The sequence below is a fragment of the Heteronotia binoei genome, chromosome 13 (genome assembly GCF_032191835.1).
Source record: "Heteronotia binoei isolate CCM8104 ecotype False Entrance Well chromosome 13, APGP_CSIRO_Hbin_v1, whole genome shotgun sequence".
Taxonomy (NCBI): domain Eukaryota; kingdom Metazoa; phylum Chordata; class Lepidosauria; order Squamata; family Gekkonidae; genus Heteronotia; species Heteronotia binoei.
Window position 1 is genome coordinate 16,868,869 of NC_083235.1, and position 14,313 is coordinate 16,883,181.

Sequence of the window (14,313 nt, forward strand, 5' to 3'; positions counted from 1 at the left end):
CAATTACGGCCCTTCCTGGAAATGGCAGACTTGGTTTCACTTAGGTGACTTGGTAACATTCTGGTCTGACTAGGTGAGACTGCAAGATGGGTTTGGGAACTTCAGTGAGTGCCAAAAGCGGCAATTGAAAGATTTTCATAGGAACTTGCTGTGGGGATCACACTGCCCCTGTTCTTGAATGTTTCTGAGTAAAAACCCTTCATGTGGCTGCTTACCTTTAAAGTATTGAATGGCCTCTTGGCCCCCATGACCTTGTCTGTAGCTAAGATTTGCTGGTGCTATCCCTTTTCCGTGTGCCTGCTTAAAGGAAGGGCAGGGAGTGATATTTTGCAGCAACAGCATTTAGACTTTGGAGCTTCTTGGTGTGAAGAAGCAGTCCTCTCACTATTGTCCTATCAGAGTTCATAAAAACTCAGAGCTTTTTTGTAGAAAAAGCCCAACCAGAACTCATTTGCATATTAGGCCGCACCTCCTGATGTCACCATTGCTCCACACAGGGCTTTTTTGCAGAAAAAGCCCAGCATGAACTCGTTTGCATATTAGGCCACACCTCCTTATGCCAAGCCAGCCGGAACATCAGATGTTTGAGGGGAGGGAGGAAGCTTTAACTTTAGATGCTGGCTGGCTTGGTAAAGTGATTTAAAGAGAAAATGGTGGGGACGTTGAGAGCCACACAATGTGGCTCCCAAGAGACATATGTGGCTCCCAAGCTGCAGTTTGGCCACCCCTGTTTTAAACTTTTAGGCTGTCCTAAAGCATTTTACAGAGAGACCAGAGGCAAAAGGAAGAAGAACCTTTCAACTTTGGTGAGAAAAAGAATCTTGATACCCCAAAGGAAGTATCTGATTTTACAGAGAGACTGATTCACTGGACAAAGTCAGGCCTGATCTACTGGCCAGTTTAATAGGCGCACAGTCAGTTTAAGTCAAACAATTACCAGCAATCATTTTACTGCTAAAATTACAAGCTTTCAACAGTGCATGGCCATATAAAGGCAGAGGGAAGGAACGGGTTTGTTTACATAAAGACAGGAACCTCAGCTTTCACACATTTGGGACATATATAGCTATAGCAGAAAGAAGTAATTTGTATGTAGATGCTGCATGTATGCGCAGACCCCAAGTTCTTGCAAAAGACTCCTTATGTTTTCCACCTGAAGATTACAGCAATGTATGGGGAAAGAACAGGTCCCATTTTACACTCTTGAGCGACATGTCTTGACAACGCACAGAACAGAATTAGGCCCACACCAGCAGTAACGGTGCCCTGAATCCTTATGTGCCACCAGAACAATCCAGATGGGTGCAACCACTTTCACTACCGTAAGAAACCCCTCAATGGGTTGGTTCTTTTTTAAAAAACACCACCTCCTCCCCTTTTATATTCTACAACAGAGGTCCCCAACCCCCGGTCTGTGGCCCAGTACCGGTCCGTGGCCTGTGAGTTGTATAACTGTTTCATTATATATTACAATGTAGTAATAATAATAATATGACGACATTCAGAGTGGCTCACAACCTCCTTTCCTTCCTCCCCCACAACAGATACCCGGTGGGGCTGAGAGAGCTCTCCCCAGAAGCTGCCTTTTCAAGGACAACTCTGTGAGAGCTATGGCTTGACCCAAGGTCATTCCAGCAGCTGTAAATGGAGGAGTGAGGAATCAAACCCCGTTCTCCCAGATAAGAGTCTGCGTACTTAACCACCACACTAAACTAATAGAAATAAAGTGCACAATTGTATCATCCCAAAACCATTCCCCCACCCCACCCTGGTCTGTGGAAAAACTATCTTCCACAAAATCGGTCCCTGGAGCCAAAAAGGTTGGGGACCGCTGCTCTGTAACAACATTTCTTTGATGCAAGGAATTCTCTCCACTTGGGTCAGCAGTCCTTGATGCAGCTGGGGTTACTATGACAAAGAGTCTGCAGCAAGGTTAGAGGCCATTTCCGTTAACTCTTCAAGAGTTAATCCATCCTTTGTGTGTGTGTGTAGGGGGGGCTGCAGCCGAGGAAAACTACAGCAGTCAGTTCTCTGGCTAATAAAAGCAGGTAAGCAGTGGGCTCAGCGGATTTTTAGCACAGCCATTGTTTAAGAAGGCACACTTCCAATGAGAAAGGCAATGCTAGCTTGGCTGGCTGCACGCAATTGAATTAAAAGGCTACCAAACAATGTGATCCTTTGGCCAGGAGCCGGAAAAGGAGCTCCGGCTTTATTAGTCGCGTCTTCTGAAGTCTGAGTACCTTTTCGACACAGCCCCTAAGAGGCTGGCGGAAGCAGTCTCAAAGGAACAACAAACTACACAAATGGGGGCTGCAGAAAGAGCCTCCTACCCTTGGATTCTGAACACTGCATGGTCTAACCCAGGAGTGGCCAAACTTGCTTAACACAAGAGCCACATAGAATAAATGTCAGATGCTTGAGAGCTGCGAGACACGAGCATCAGATGTTTGAGAACTGGAAGGAAGGAATGAAAGGTGGAAAGAAAACAAATAGATGGGGGAAGGAGGGAGAGGTAAAGAAAGCAACTTTTAACTTTAAATGTATTCTCCAAGCTGCCAGTTGGCTTGGCTTGGAGAAGTGATTTAAAAAGAGAAGTACCTTCTCCAAGCCGGCTGACAGGGCAGTGAGGCTTTGAGAGTCACACAACATGTGTGAAAGAGCCACATGTGGCTCCCGAGCCACAGTCTGGCCACCCCTGGTCTAATCCATTACTTACTTTTTAAGCTGCACTCCTGAAAACCTTGGGGATCTATGGAAGCCAGTTAGACTTTCTGCGATGAAAAGTTCAGCAGCCAGTGGACAGGCTTCCCTGCAGAAAGCGCTTACTGTTCTTTCCCTCCATTAACATGTTTCACATGTGCTGGTGCCACATTCCAGGATGCACAGAGTCTGCAAATGGTGCCACTGCTCCGAACTGATGCATCCCCCCTGCTCCAGCGGGGAGGGCGGGATATAAATAAAATTATCTATCTATCTATCTATCTATCTATCTATCTATCTATCTATCTATCTATCCTCTGCAATGCACAGGGATTCTATAGGAGATGCACAGAGAAACCTCCCCATGAAGTTGCCTTATGCCGAGACAGACCACTGGTCTATCGAGGTTAAGTACTGTCTGCTCTGACAGTTCTAATTAGTCTACCTGTTAGAGGAAGGACCATGGTACTCCTGTTGGCTTTCTACTGCAGGTATGCCTGAAGGATAAGTACAGTTCAGGCATTCCTTGGTCACGCACTGTCAATAACTCAGTCATAACGCTGCTACAACACAAACAAAAAGCGGAAAAGGCATGGTCAGATCAACCGTGGCTCATTGGTTCACAAACTTTCTGAAATGGGACATGTTTCTTATCTAACTTTGCAATTAAGTCCCAAGCAGTACAGTAACACCAAGCTACTTTCCCTCTCCCTCCTATAAAGTACAGGAATCTCACATCAGTTAAAGGTAAAGGTAGTCCCCTGTGCAAGCACCAATCATTTCTGACTCTGGGGTGACGCTGCTGTCACAACGTTTCACGGCAGACTTAGAATCATAGAGTTGGAAGGGACCGCTAGGGTCATCTAGTCCAACCCCCTGCACAATGCAGGAAACTCACAAACACCCCTAAATTCACAGGATCTTCATTGCTGTCAGATGACCATCTAGCCTGTTTAAAAACCTCCAAGGAAGGAGAGCCCACCACCTCCCGAGGAAGGTGGTTTGTCATGGCCTTCCCGAGTCATCTACACTCCCCCCCCCCCCCCCCAGCAAGCTGGGTACTCATTTTACCAACCTCAGAAGGATGGAAGGCTGTCAACCTCAAGCCAGCTACCTGAACCCAGCTTTCGCCGGGATTGAACTCAGGTAATGAGCAGAGCTTAGGACTGCAATACTGCAGCTTTACCACTCTGCGCCATGGGGTTCTTTCACATCAGTTAACCCTGTACAAATATTCTATTTTCCTTTTTAATCTTTGTAAATACATAGTGCTACTGAGCAACAGGCTATATTTCATTGCCTTTGCGCATTTCTTGTAGAGGCAAACCCAACTTTGCCATCTAGTCCCAGAACCCTTGGAAGCCTCCTCCCCAACTCACTCTATTCCTTCTCATCCTTCCTTAGAAGCCATCTGCAAGAATTGTGACCCACTTTTGGCTTCCAATCCACAATCTGAGAACCGCTGTATTTGCTTAATGGAAACCTATGAAGAGCATCAATGCGCTACCTTCCACCCACAAGCATTGCCAAGGGTTTTATATTTCAGTCTAGATATCAGAGAAAGAAGTTAACTTGAAAAGTGTTCCAGGTTAAACTATAGAACCAGCATGACACCCAGAACCAGTTTAAGAGACAGAGGTGGTAATCCTCCTCTTTCCTCACCCACACAGGAGATAATCAGCCCTTCTCACCAGAAATGTGTGGCAGATACGCAGTATCTGGCCTGTCATGCAGACACTTGATTTAATTCTGGCAGAAAAGAATTAAAAATGTGGGCACAAATCTTGTTTTCGGAAGAGTAGCCAGGCACATCAGGTATAATCTCCTACCTTAAGAAGGCTACAAAAAGAAGTTCCTATGTCATAATTGATTCATACCCTGGCAAGTGTTTCAGGAAGACTGCCAGTAAAAGAAAAGCTCTCCATCTTACATGTGGAGGCAGATATTCCCATGCGGTACTGACAAGACATTCCCTTCTGCAAAAGTGTGTCCCTAAAGGCCCACCATGCTGAATGTTTCTGTGAATCAAATCAGGGCTTTGCAAGTTGAAGCACATAGCACAATGCCAGCCAAAGACTGGTTAAAATCAATAAACCTGCCACCCAGTGAGAGAGAAAGAGCTGGAAGCCAGGGCTGACTTGTCGAGGCACAAAAATACAGAGGGAAGTCTACTGGAGATATGGTTTCACTTGAAGATATTATAATTTTACGACAAAAATCACAGACAGGATAGGATTACTGCGTCTTTACAAAGGGAAGAATCCAAGATGAATCTCTTGTTGTTAGGATTGTTATAATCCAGCTACCTGGAATTTGCACAGCAGAGGAGACTGGCTAAGAAGTCCATCTCTTGGTCTTTTGACATAATGGGACTGAGGAACAAAGAGAGATCAAAGATCTCAGGGCCTGACAGTGATGTGGGCTTACCAGGAAAAACGGAATTGGATAATTTTTCTGGTTCGAATTTAAATAATTTAAATTGCTAGCACAATTTGAATCATGATAGCAAAAGGTGGCAGATGCACCATATACCATGTGCAAGACTGGGCCACATACAAGCACTGGGTTTTGCCCGTGCTTCCTGTTCCACATTTTAGCCATATAAGATTATCAATTCACATTACAACCACCCCGATAGCTGCAGATAAACAAGCAGGGTGAAAGCTTTTGCATGGAAAACATAGCCCATGGAAAATTTCTGATCTAATCTATTTTGGATCTAATCTATTTCGGAAAATTTTCCAGCCTGCAATGCTGCCGCCTAACAACTTCAGCAACACAAAACGGACACTTTCACACAGAACAAAACAACACAGACATTTTAATATGGTCTGGCTGTATTTCCTCAAGGAGTCCATTAAGGCAACACAGAGGCATCGTTCAAACCATTATGTTATTGCAGTGGAGCAGGAAAGAAAGAGAGAGACAGCAATACTGAACATAAGACGCTCAATATATACTGATACTATGACTAGTTTCTGTATTTGTGATGCAACATTAAGTAACTATACATCAGAAAGGGGCATGGCACAGCCCAAGCAGGAATAATTTCTGCAGTTCTACTGTTCTCCTTTGACAATAACCACCAGTGTCAATTCTGGGGACAATTCCTTTAAGCAGCTTAATTCAGGCAACAAGATCAAAATCACAAACTCTGTAGCGCATATGCCTGTACTAATATTTCCCATAATCCTACACTGAAACAGGGTAACTTTACAAAGAGGAAAGTGAATGCAGGAAAGCACACACGCTATGGGATTTCATATAAAGGTCAACAATGAATCAAAGAGCCTTGTGTATTTTCACTCTTTTGAGGCCTGGTAGGGCCAGAAGTCTCAGTTCCTATCACTTGTAACGTATGTGAATCAGAGCACTGATCAAAATAAAAGTCGAGTGAGATTCCATCTCCAGCCCCCAAAGGCACGGGACAATCCTGAGATGTAACTGGTAAGCGGAGATAAAATTCAACCAGTTTTCCTACTCTAAACTGGTCCAAGAGCCAGTGACGCTATGGTCTTTGTCTTCCAAGTTTCTCCCTACGCAGAGGCAATCTCACCTTGAGGCTAACCAAGATAAGTTGATTCAAAATTATAAGTTATAGAGTCAGATCAGTTACTTCCCAAACTCAAGTATGAAAGGTGACAATATCTCAACTTCTGACAATCTCTAAATACTGGGCCCAAAAATCATATTCAGCCAACAGCTACCATCCTTGCAAACATTCCAAAAAGATGCTGCCAATAACTCTTATGCTAAGTAGGACAGTCTTTCTACTAGCTTCTTGCCTGTGGCAAAGCACAGTCCCTTCCAGGCAGCAGACTGCCCGACCCACATGTAAACTCCTCTGAGATTCACAGATATCTGCAGCTAGGTAAGCTTGTTCTTGTATTTAAGTGTTCATGGCTGAATGCACCTATCTTCTCAAGCAATTCTGCAAAAGATGAACAGAACACCGATAGGAAGTTTCAAGAGACTCAGCACAGTTGCTCTTTTACTCAAAATTCTTCCAATATCTCCTTGAGGATGGCTCCCCCCCATTAACTCCCAACCAGGATAAACTCAATATTTCTCATATTGACTGAAGCCTGTTGCTTAAAGGCTGAACAGATCTAATCTTATTTTCCGTAATGACTAAAAGCACCTGGATTCTTCTTGTCCCATTCCTTCCAACTAAAGGAGACTACCACCACAGACACTTCATAGGGAACACGAGTTTCCAAAAGTTAAGTATATGACCAGTCACGGACGTAAGAATTTCTGATCTGAAGGAAAATAAAGCCCTTTGTTCTGCTGCTTCAGACCAACAGGGTTACCCATCTGAAACAAACAAACAGTTACACCAGTCCCAGTTTCTTTACCGGATTGGGACACCTAAGCAAAACAAGTTGCTTATCTGGTTTTGGGAAACCTGTATGCTTTGTATACAGGAAACGCTTAGGCAAGAGCCACAACCTGACAGCAAAGGATCCTAGGATCCTGCAATATGAATCCAATGCATCATCAGTCAACTGGAGAGGTCCCCAGGTGGGGATCAAAGCAGTCCTGAACAGTGCTGGCTCCCAGATGCCCACCCAAACTACCAACATGGGGTTCTGCTGATCTTTTTTGATTCTGCCTCACAAGCTATGCTTTGGGATCAACTTTTGCTTTTAAAAGCACCAGCTCCATTAGCTACAAGATGAGGGAAATGAGCCCCCTCTGTGGCTCTCCTCCCCAAAAATGCCCACCCCACAGAAATGACTCTCCCCACTTCCCCCCAGTACTAGCTGGGGGAGGGGGGAAGAGAACCAATCCCAGTTCAGCAACATCCTCTCTCCTGGGAATGGGGAGGGTCTTTTTATTCCAGCTTCTCTCTGAAAACCCTCCCCCCCCCCCGAAAGAAAAAGAAATAAGAATTTGGGGGGGGGGCTTTTTATTCCAGTTTCTCTCTGGATCAGTGTTTCCTCTAAGCTTACTGTGAGCTAGCTCACAGTTTTTTAGCCTCCACCTCACAGTTTTTTGTCTTAGCTCAGGAAAAACAGCCGCAAACTAATTTACGTAGTAGCTCCCAACTTTAATGCTGGTAGCTCACAAAACAGACTTTTTGCTCACAAGACTCCACAGCTTAGAGGGAGTATAGCTCTGGACCCCCTGTCTTCCTGAGGAAAGACGGTACAAGGGAGATGGGAGGGGTGCAGTAAACGGACTGGGATGAAGAAAGGACGGTCAAAAAGCTCTAAGGGGTGGAGAAAGAGAGATTCCCAGTCCTTGGTGAGTGTTACTGCTGCTGAAAGAAAAGGAAGGAAAAGCAAAAGGGTAATACTTGGAGTGGGGGGGGGCGGGGGGGAGACAGCAATGCTCCCTTTAAGCTGTGTGGAGTCTTGTGAGCTAAAATTCTGCTTTGTGAGCTACCAGCATTAAAGTTGTGAGCTGCTGCATAAATTAGTTTGCTCTGGGACCATTTTTCCTGAGCGAAGACAAAAAAAAAATCCTACTTCGTGAGCTGCCGGCATGAAAGTTGTGAGCTGCTGTATAAATTATTTAGCTCTGGGGGGTCATCCTTCCTGAGCTAAGACAAAAATGTGTGAGCTGAAGGTTAAAAATCTGTGAGCGAGTTCACACACACTCAGCTTAGAGGGAACACTGGTGGGGAGGAGAGAGATGGAAACGGGGCTGGTCAGCCCTCAGGAGCCAAACACAAAATGAAGCTGGCAAAGGGGGGGGGGCAGCTGTTGTTGTGGGGAGACCAGAGGGGTCCTCCAGCCGCCACCCGGCGACATGCCCACCATGCTGGACAAAGAAACCAAAGGAGGGGCGGCGCTCATTACTCATAAGGCCGAGGAAGCCGCGGTCCCCGACGCCGAGCAGCCCGCACCTAGGCCTTGAGCGGCGGTGGTGGGGAGGGCTAGACAGGAGGGGGGGGTTCCAACTTGTTTCTATGGAGACCGGCATCCTCCGTCAGGCCCTACTGTTACTATGGTAACCGGGGGAGACGGGGAAAGGCCCTCTCAAACGTTACCAATGAGGCTGTGTCAGGCCCCGCCGCGGCCGCTGCTGCTGCCGAGTCACCGCTGCGCTCGCCTGCTGCCGCTTCCTCCTCCGTCCCGCACTGACACAAGATGGCGGCGGCCGGGCCCGGAACAAAAACCTTCTCGACGCCGCGGCGCTCCCCCTCTGAGCCGCCCCTCCCGCCAGCCTAAACCTCCATTGGGCTCAAAGAACATCCGTCACGGATACGCCGGCCCGGATTGGCTAAGGCGGTTAAAAAGAGAGAGGAGCGTACGAGCAGACCACGCCCACTGACCCGAAGACCTTCCCTCCTTTATGAGGAAGGCCCGATGCGGGGGAGCCACGCCCCCCGACACACGTTAAGGCAAGGGGCGGGGCCTCCGGTATCGAGGCCCCGCCCCCGGAGTTTCAGGCAAAGGCGGAATGACACGAGCGCTAGAACATCCCGAAGAGGAAATAACTGTGAAGTTGTGAACTCACACCGGCTCTGTTTAAGCAACCAAGACAAACGCATTTCCCACTCGCTTTCTAGACCGTTTTATGCACAAATTATTTTTATCTTCGATATTTGCAAGCAAAAAGAGAATTTGGGCCAAAACACCTTATCCCATAATGATGATGATGATGATATTGGATTTATATCCCGCCCATACTCTGAATCTCACAATCTCCTTTACCTTCCACTCCCCCACACACAACAGACACCCCGTGAGGTGGGTGGGGCTGAGAGAGCTCTTACAGCAGCTGCCCTTTCAAGGACAACCTCTGCCAGAGCTATGGTTGACCCAAGGCCATTCCAGCAGGTGCAATGTGCATGTCCTGTTAGCCGCCCTGAGACTGCCTAGGCAGGGAGGGCGGGGTATAAATAAAAGTTTATTATTATTATTATTAGAGGAGTGGGGAATCAAACCGGGTTCTCCCAGATAAGAGTATGCGCACTTAACCACTACACCAAACTGGCTCTCAATCCCATTACCTCTGCCTATCATCTTATATTATTCATAAAGTGCAGGGGTCATTTTGCAGAAAAAGAGGTGCTGGAGTTCATTAGCACGACTCATTGGCACGACTCATTTGCATGTGCCACACACCCCTGACATCACCAGATGGTGCACTAAATCAGATCAGATTAGCATCTACCTTAAAATGTCATAATAAAACTTTAATCCCATCATACTTTTAAAATTACTTTCTCTTATGTGGTCACAGTGGCATGATGAAGATTTCCTCTGTCTGCTTTATATATTTTGGTTATTTCCCATTTTTCTATGAGGGGAAATGGTTGGAAATACCAACCCCAAATCAGACTTTTCCCTGCAACCACTGTGGCCGGATCTGCCTGTCCCGCATTGGTCTTGTCAGCCACCAGCAAGCCTGCAGCAGACGTGGACTATTGCACCCTTCTTAAATCTTCGTTCGCGAAGTCAAGCCGAGAGAGAGAGAGAGAGAGATGAGGGGAAATATTAGAAAGTTTGTCAAATCTTAAGAGTTCAGCAAAATTCTCACAGGGGGTTTGAACAATGGAGCCCAGAAGCAAGGATTTTAATGGGGGGGGGGGTAAGAAAGAAAGAGCATGATAAAACGGAGAGGTTCCAGGGCTCCGCTCCTGTGTGCGCCTGTTAAAGTGTAGTGCTGCATGATGGCAGTGATTACTTAGACTGTGTCATGAAATCCTGTTGCAGTCCTCACAACAACCCTGTCAGGTAGATCAGCCTTATATCCCCATTTCAAAGATGAGGGCAAGCTGAGAATGTGTCTTGACTAAGTTTGTCTGCAAATCAGTAGCAGCAAAAATTCAAATTGGAGGTTACTGCAATGCGCAGAAGACTTCTGATTCACTCTGTGGCAGGAGATCTCTACAGTGTACGCTCCCTAGGGCAGGGGCCTTTTGTACTTCCTTATTCACTCTGTAAAGTGCCCCATCTAATTTAATTTTTTTATTTACACCCCCCGCCCTATCCTGCAAGCGAGCTCAGGACAGCTTGCAACATTAAAACTTACAGCAACATTAAAAAACATTAAAACTTACAGCAACATTAAAAAACATTAAAACTTACAGCAACATTAAAAAACATTAAAACTTACAGCAACATTAAAAAACAATTACTATCCTAGGTCATTCACAGTCTCAAAAATTGGCAGGGGTTGATGTCTTTGTGATGCGGGCTCTAGCTTCCAACAGCTCTTGTAAAAGGAAGTGTGTTACTCTTGAGCATATCACTGGATTCTGCATTGCTTTTGCCACCATAGAATAATGTGGCTACTTGACTAGAAGGCACAGAGCTGGGGTAGGATGCTTGGGGAACTCAGGAAGTTGAAAAGGAGTGCTTGAATCTTGCTTTCCCTACGGAGCTTATAATAGTACTGCACAGAACAGGGCCTTCTTCAGCGGTGGCACCAATGATATAGTTTTCTGGAGAAATCTGCATTAGAAAATGTTCTGATGCAAGTTCAAGTAAATTATTTAAATCATTTTAGCACATTTAGCCAATGTTGGCAAAGGCAGACAGATACACCTGGATCATGTACAAACATTACAGTTTGTCCACGCTTTAGAGTCACCTACCCTCCATGAATCTGCCTAATTAAGGCCCATCTATGCCTGTGACTCTTCCCTGGAAGGTCAGATGCTGAAGCTCAAATACTTTGGCCACCAAATGAGAAGGGAGCACTCATTGGAGAAGATTCTGATGCTGGGAAAGACAGAAGGCAAAAGAAGAAGGGGACGGCAGAAGATGAGATGGCTGGACAGTGTTTCTGATGTCACTAACATGAATTTGAGCAGACTTTGGAAGATGGTGGAAGACAGGAGGGCCTGGTGTGACTTTGTCCATGGGGTTGCAAAGAGTCGGACTCGGCTGTGCGACTGAACAACAAAAATGCCTGTGACTAGGCCTTGAATTCAGCAGGAGCTCACAGGAGCGCAGCTCCTAAACCTTTCTGACGGTTCCCCCTCCTGCTCCCCACCTTGTCCATTGAATAGTAGGTGCAGCTGCATAACAATCCCTGGATGAGCCCCACCACCTATTTTTCTACAAAACAACCACTGCCTGAGACCATCACTGCATCCTTGGCAGCAGGTGCCATATTTTTATCACTTGTTGAGTAAAGAAGTATTTAGCTGCCAGGCTAGACCAGTTCTTTTTTACTCAGCCCTTTAACTGCAGGCTCTATCATTTTAAGCAGATTTTACGATCAACTTGTGACTGGAGAACTTTTATAGGTATAGTTCAAAACTGCTGGATATTGAGGGATGCTGTTTTTATGTCCCTGGCTTATTTTATGGGCTTTTTTCCTAGGGGAAACGAGGTAGAACAGAGTTCCGGCACCTCTTCGTAGAAACAAAATCCTCAAAAAACGTTTAAAAGTTCATGAGGGGCACCCGTGTGTTTTTCCTTCTTGAGAGTTCCAGCATCTCTTTTTCAAGAATAAAAAAGCCCTGGGTTTCATTACTCTCTCTCTCTCTCTCTCGGCTTGACTTCGCGAACGAAGATTTAAGAAGGGTGCAGTAGTCCACGTCTGCTGCAGGCTCGCTGGTGGCTGACAAGACCAATGCGGGACAGGCAGATCCGGCCACAGTGGCTGCAGGGAAAAGTCTGATTTGGGGTTGGTGCTGTAGCAGTTTCATTACTAATCATGCTTATTATGTCTTTCCCTCCCCACCCCCCAATTTTGTGAGCTGCCATATACATTTTTAAAATCACAAGAACATAAGAAGAGCCTTGATGAAGATATTGGATTAATATCCCGCCCTCCACTCCGAATCTCAGAGCGACTCACAATCTCCTTTATCTTCCTCCCCCACAATAGACACCCTGTGAGGTGGGTTGGGCTGGAGAGGGCTCATACAGCAGCTGCCCTTTCAAGGACAACCTCTGCCAGAGCTATGGCTGACCCAAGGCCATTCCAGCAGGTGCAAGTGGAGGAGTGGGGAATCAAACCCGGTTCTCCCAGATAAGAGTCCAAACTCTTAACCACTACACCAAACTGGCTCCCAATCCTTGCTGGATTGGAGCAGTGGTCCATCTAGCCCAGCATCCTGCCTCACACTGCAACCAGCCAGTTCCTCTGGATGGCCAACAAGAGGCCGAGACCTTCCTCTGATGTTGCCTCCTGGCTCTGGGATTCAGAGAATATAAGAGCATAAGAGAAGCCACGTTGGATCAGGCCAATGGCCCCTCCAATCCAGCACTCTGTGTCACACAGTGGTCAAAAAACCATCAGGAGGTCCACCAGTGGGGCCTGGACACTAGAAGCCCTCCAACTGTGCCCCCCTCCAAGCACCAAAAATATAGAGCATCACTGCCCCTGACGGAGAGTTCCAACGATAAGTTGTGGCTAATAGTCACTGACCTCTGCTCCATATGTTTATCCAATCCCCTCTTGAAGCTGTCTATGCTTGTAGCCACCACGACCTCCTGTGGCAGTGAATTCCATGTGTTAATCACCCTTAGTTGCCTCTGAATGTGGATGTTCCCTTCAGTCACCATGGCTAATAGCCACTGATAAGACCTGTTCTCCAGTAATCCTCCTATCTGCCAATCAGTAAAAAGACACTGATACTCAAAATATGGGGGAAGAGACGGAGCTGACTGCACCTAAAACACCCTAACAGTTTTTGCATCTTTGGGCAACAGGTCTCACTCTGCAGACTGGAGAGAGCTGCATTTGCAGCCGCCATCGATACAAAGAGCCACATTTACTTTCATCCTTGGCATGAAGCGTGCCCCCCAGGGATGCCTGTGGCTTACCTGTCCCACCCCCCCCACTGACCGCTTCAAGGTGGGAATCACCTATCAACAATAAGCCAGCCAAACCTGCCACTTTCCTGAAACATGGCCGGAGGGAGGGGGTGCTGTGTTGGGGAAACGGTGCATCCACAGTTGGCATGTCAAAAAGCCAGATGGGCAGGGCTTTTTTTTTTTTGTAGCAGGAACTCCTTCGCATATTAGGCCACACCCTCTTATATAGCCAATCCTCCAAGAGCTTACAGGGCTCTTAGTACAGGGCTTACTGTAAGCTCTTGGAGGATTGGCTACATCAGGGGTGTGTGGCCTAATATGCAAAGGAGTTCCAGCTACAAAAAAAAGCCCTGCAGATGGGACTCCCCAGTCACTGCCTATCACTGCTGTAGGGACAATCTGGTAGACAAACAGTCAGAGGTTACCAAAGTCAAACCAAAATTTGATCCAACAACATCAAATAAAGCTTCTGTGAAGGTAGGATTGTAGCAAAGGCGTCCAAATTCAAAACACGGGGAAGAAAATTCTTAAATAGAACCTTAATGTTTACAGCTACTGTAACTTCCTACTGCAGGGATGGCCAAACTTTAGGCTTCCCAATCCCCAGGTCCCAGCGGGGGATCCCCTGTTTTTATAGGCTTCTCCCCACCCCCAGCCAGCTGGCCGATGGGGGAAGCCCCGCCCCCCACAATTGCCATGTAGTTTTAGAGCTCCTGCAGGTCTGTTTTTAAAATATGTGCCTTTAAGGCTGAGCAGGAAGCAGGAAACAGGAAGGGCTTCGGAGAACGGCCCCTCCCTTTGTTTTGCTTTCGTTTTCAGATCAAGTAAAGTTCTGCAGGAACAAGACCCAGTAAGTATTTTTGTGTGAGAGAGAGGGAGGGGG

General features: G+C 46.6%; 1 protein-coding gene across 2 annotated transcripts in view; it reads right to left on the reverse strand.

The window, feature by feature from the left end:
- The window catches only part of UBA1 (ubiquitin like modifier activating enzyme 1), a 77,215-nt gene that overhangs the window by 35,414 nt on the left and 27,488 nt on the right, over nt 1–14,313 (reverse strand). The window contains exon 1 of one of the 2 annotated variants that reach the window (XM_060252022.1): nt 8,699–8,858. The exons of the other annotated variant lie outside the window; for it this stretch is intronic. The gene's annotated coding sequence lies outside the window, so the exon portion shown is untranslated. Of the gene's footprint in view, nt 1–8,698; nt 8,859–14,313 lie in introns of those variants that run through there. 2 annotated transcript variants of the gene reach the window in all.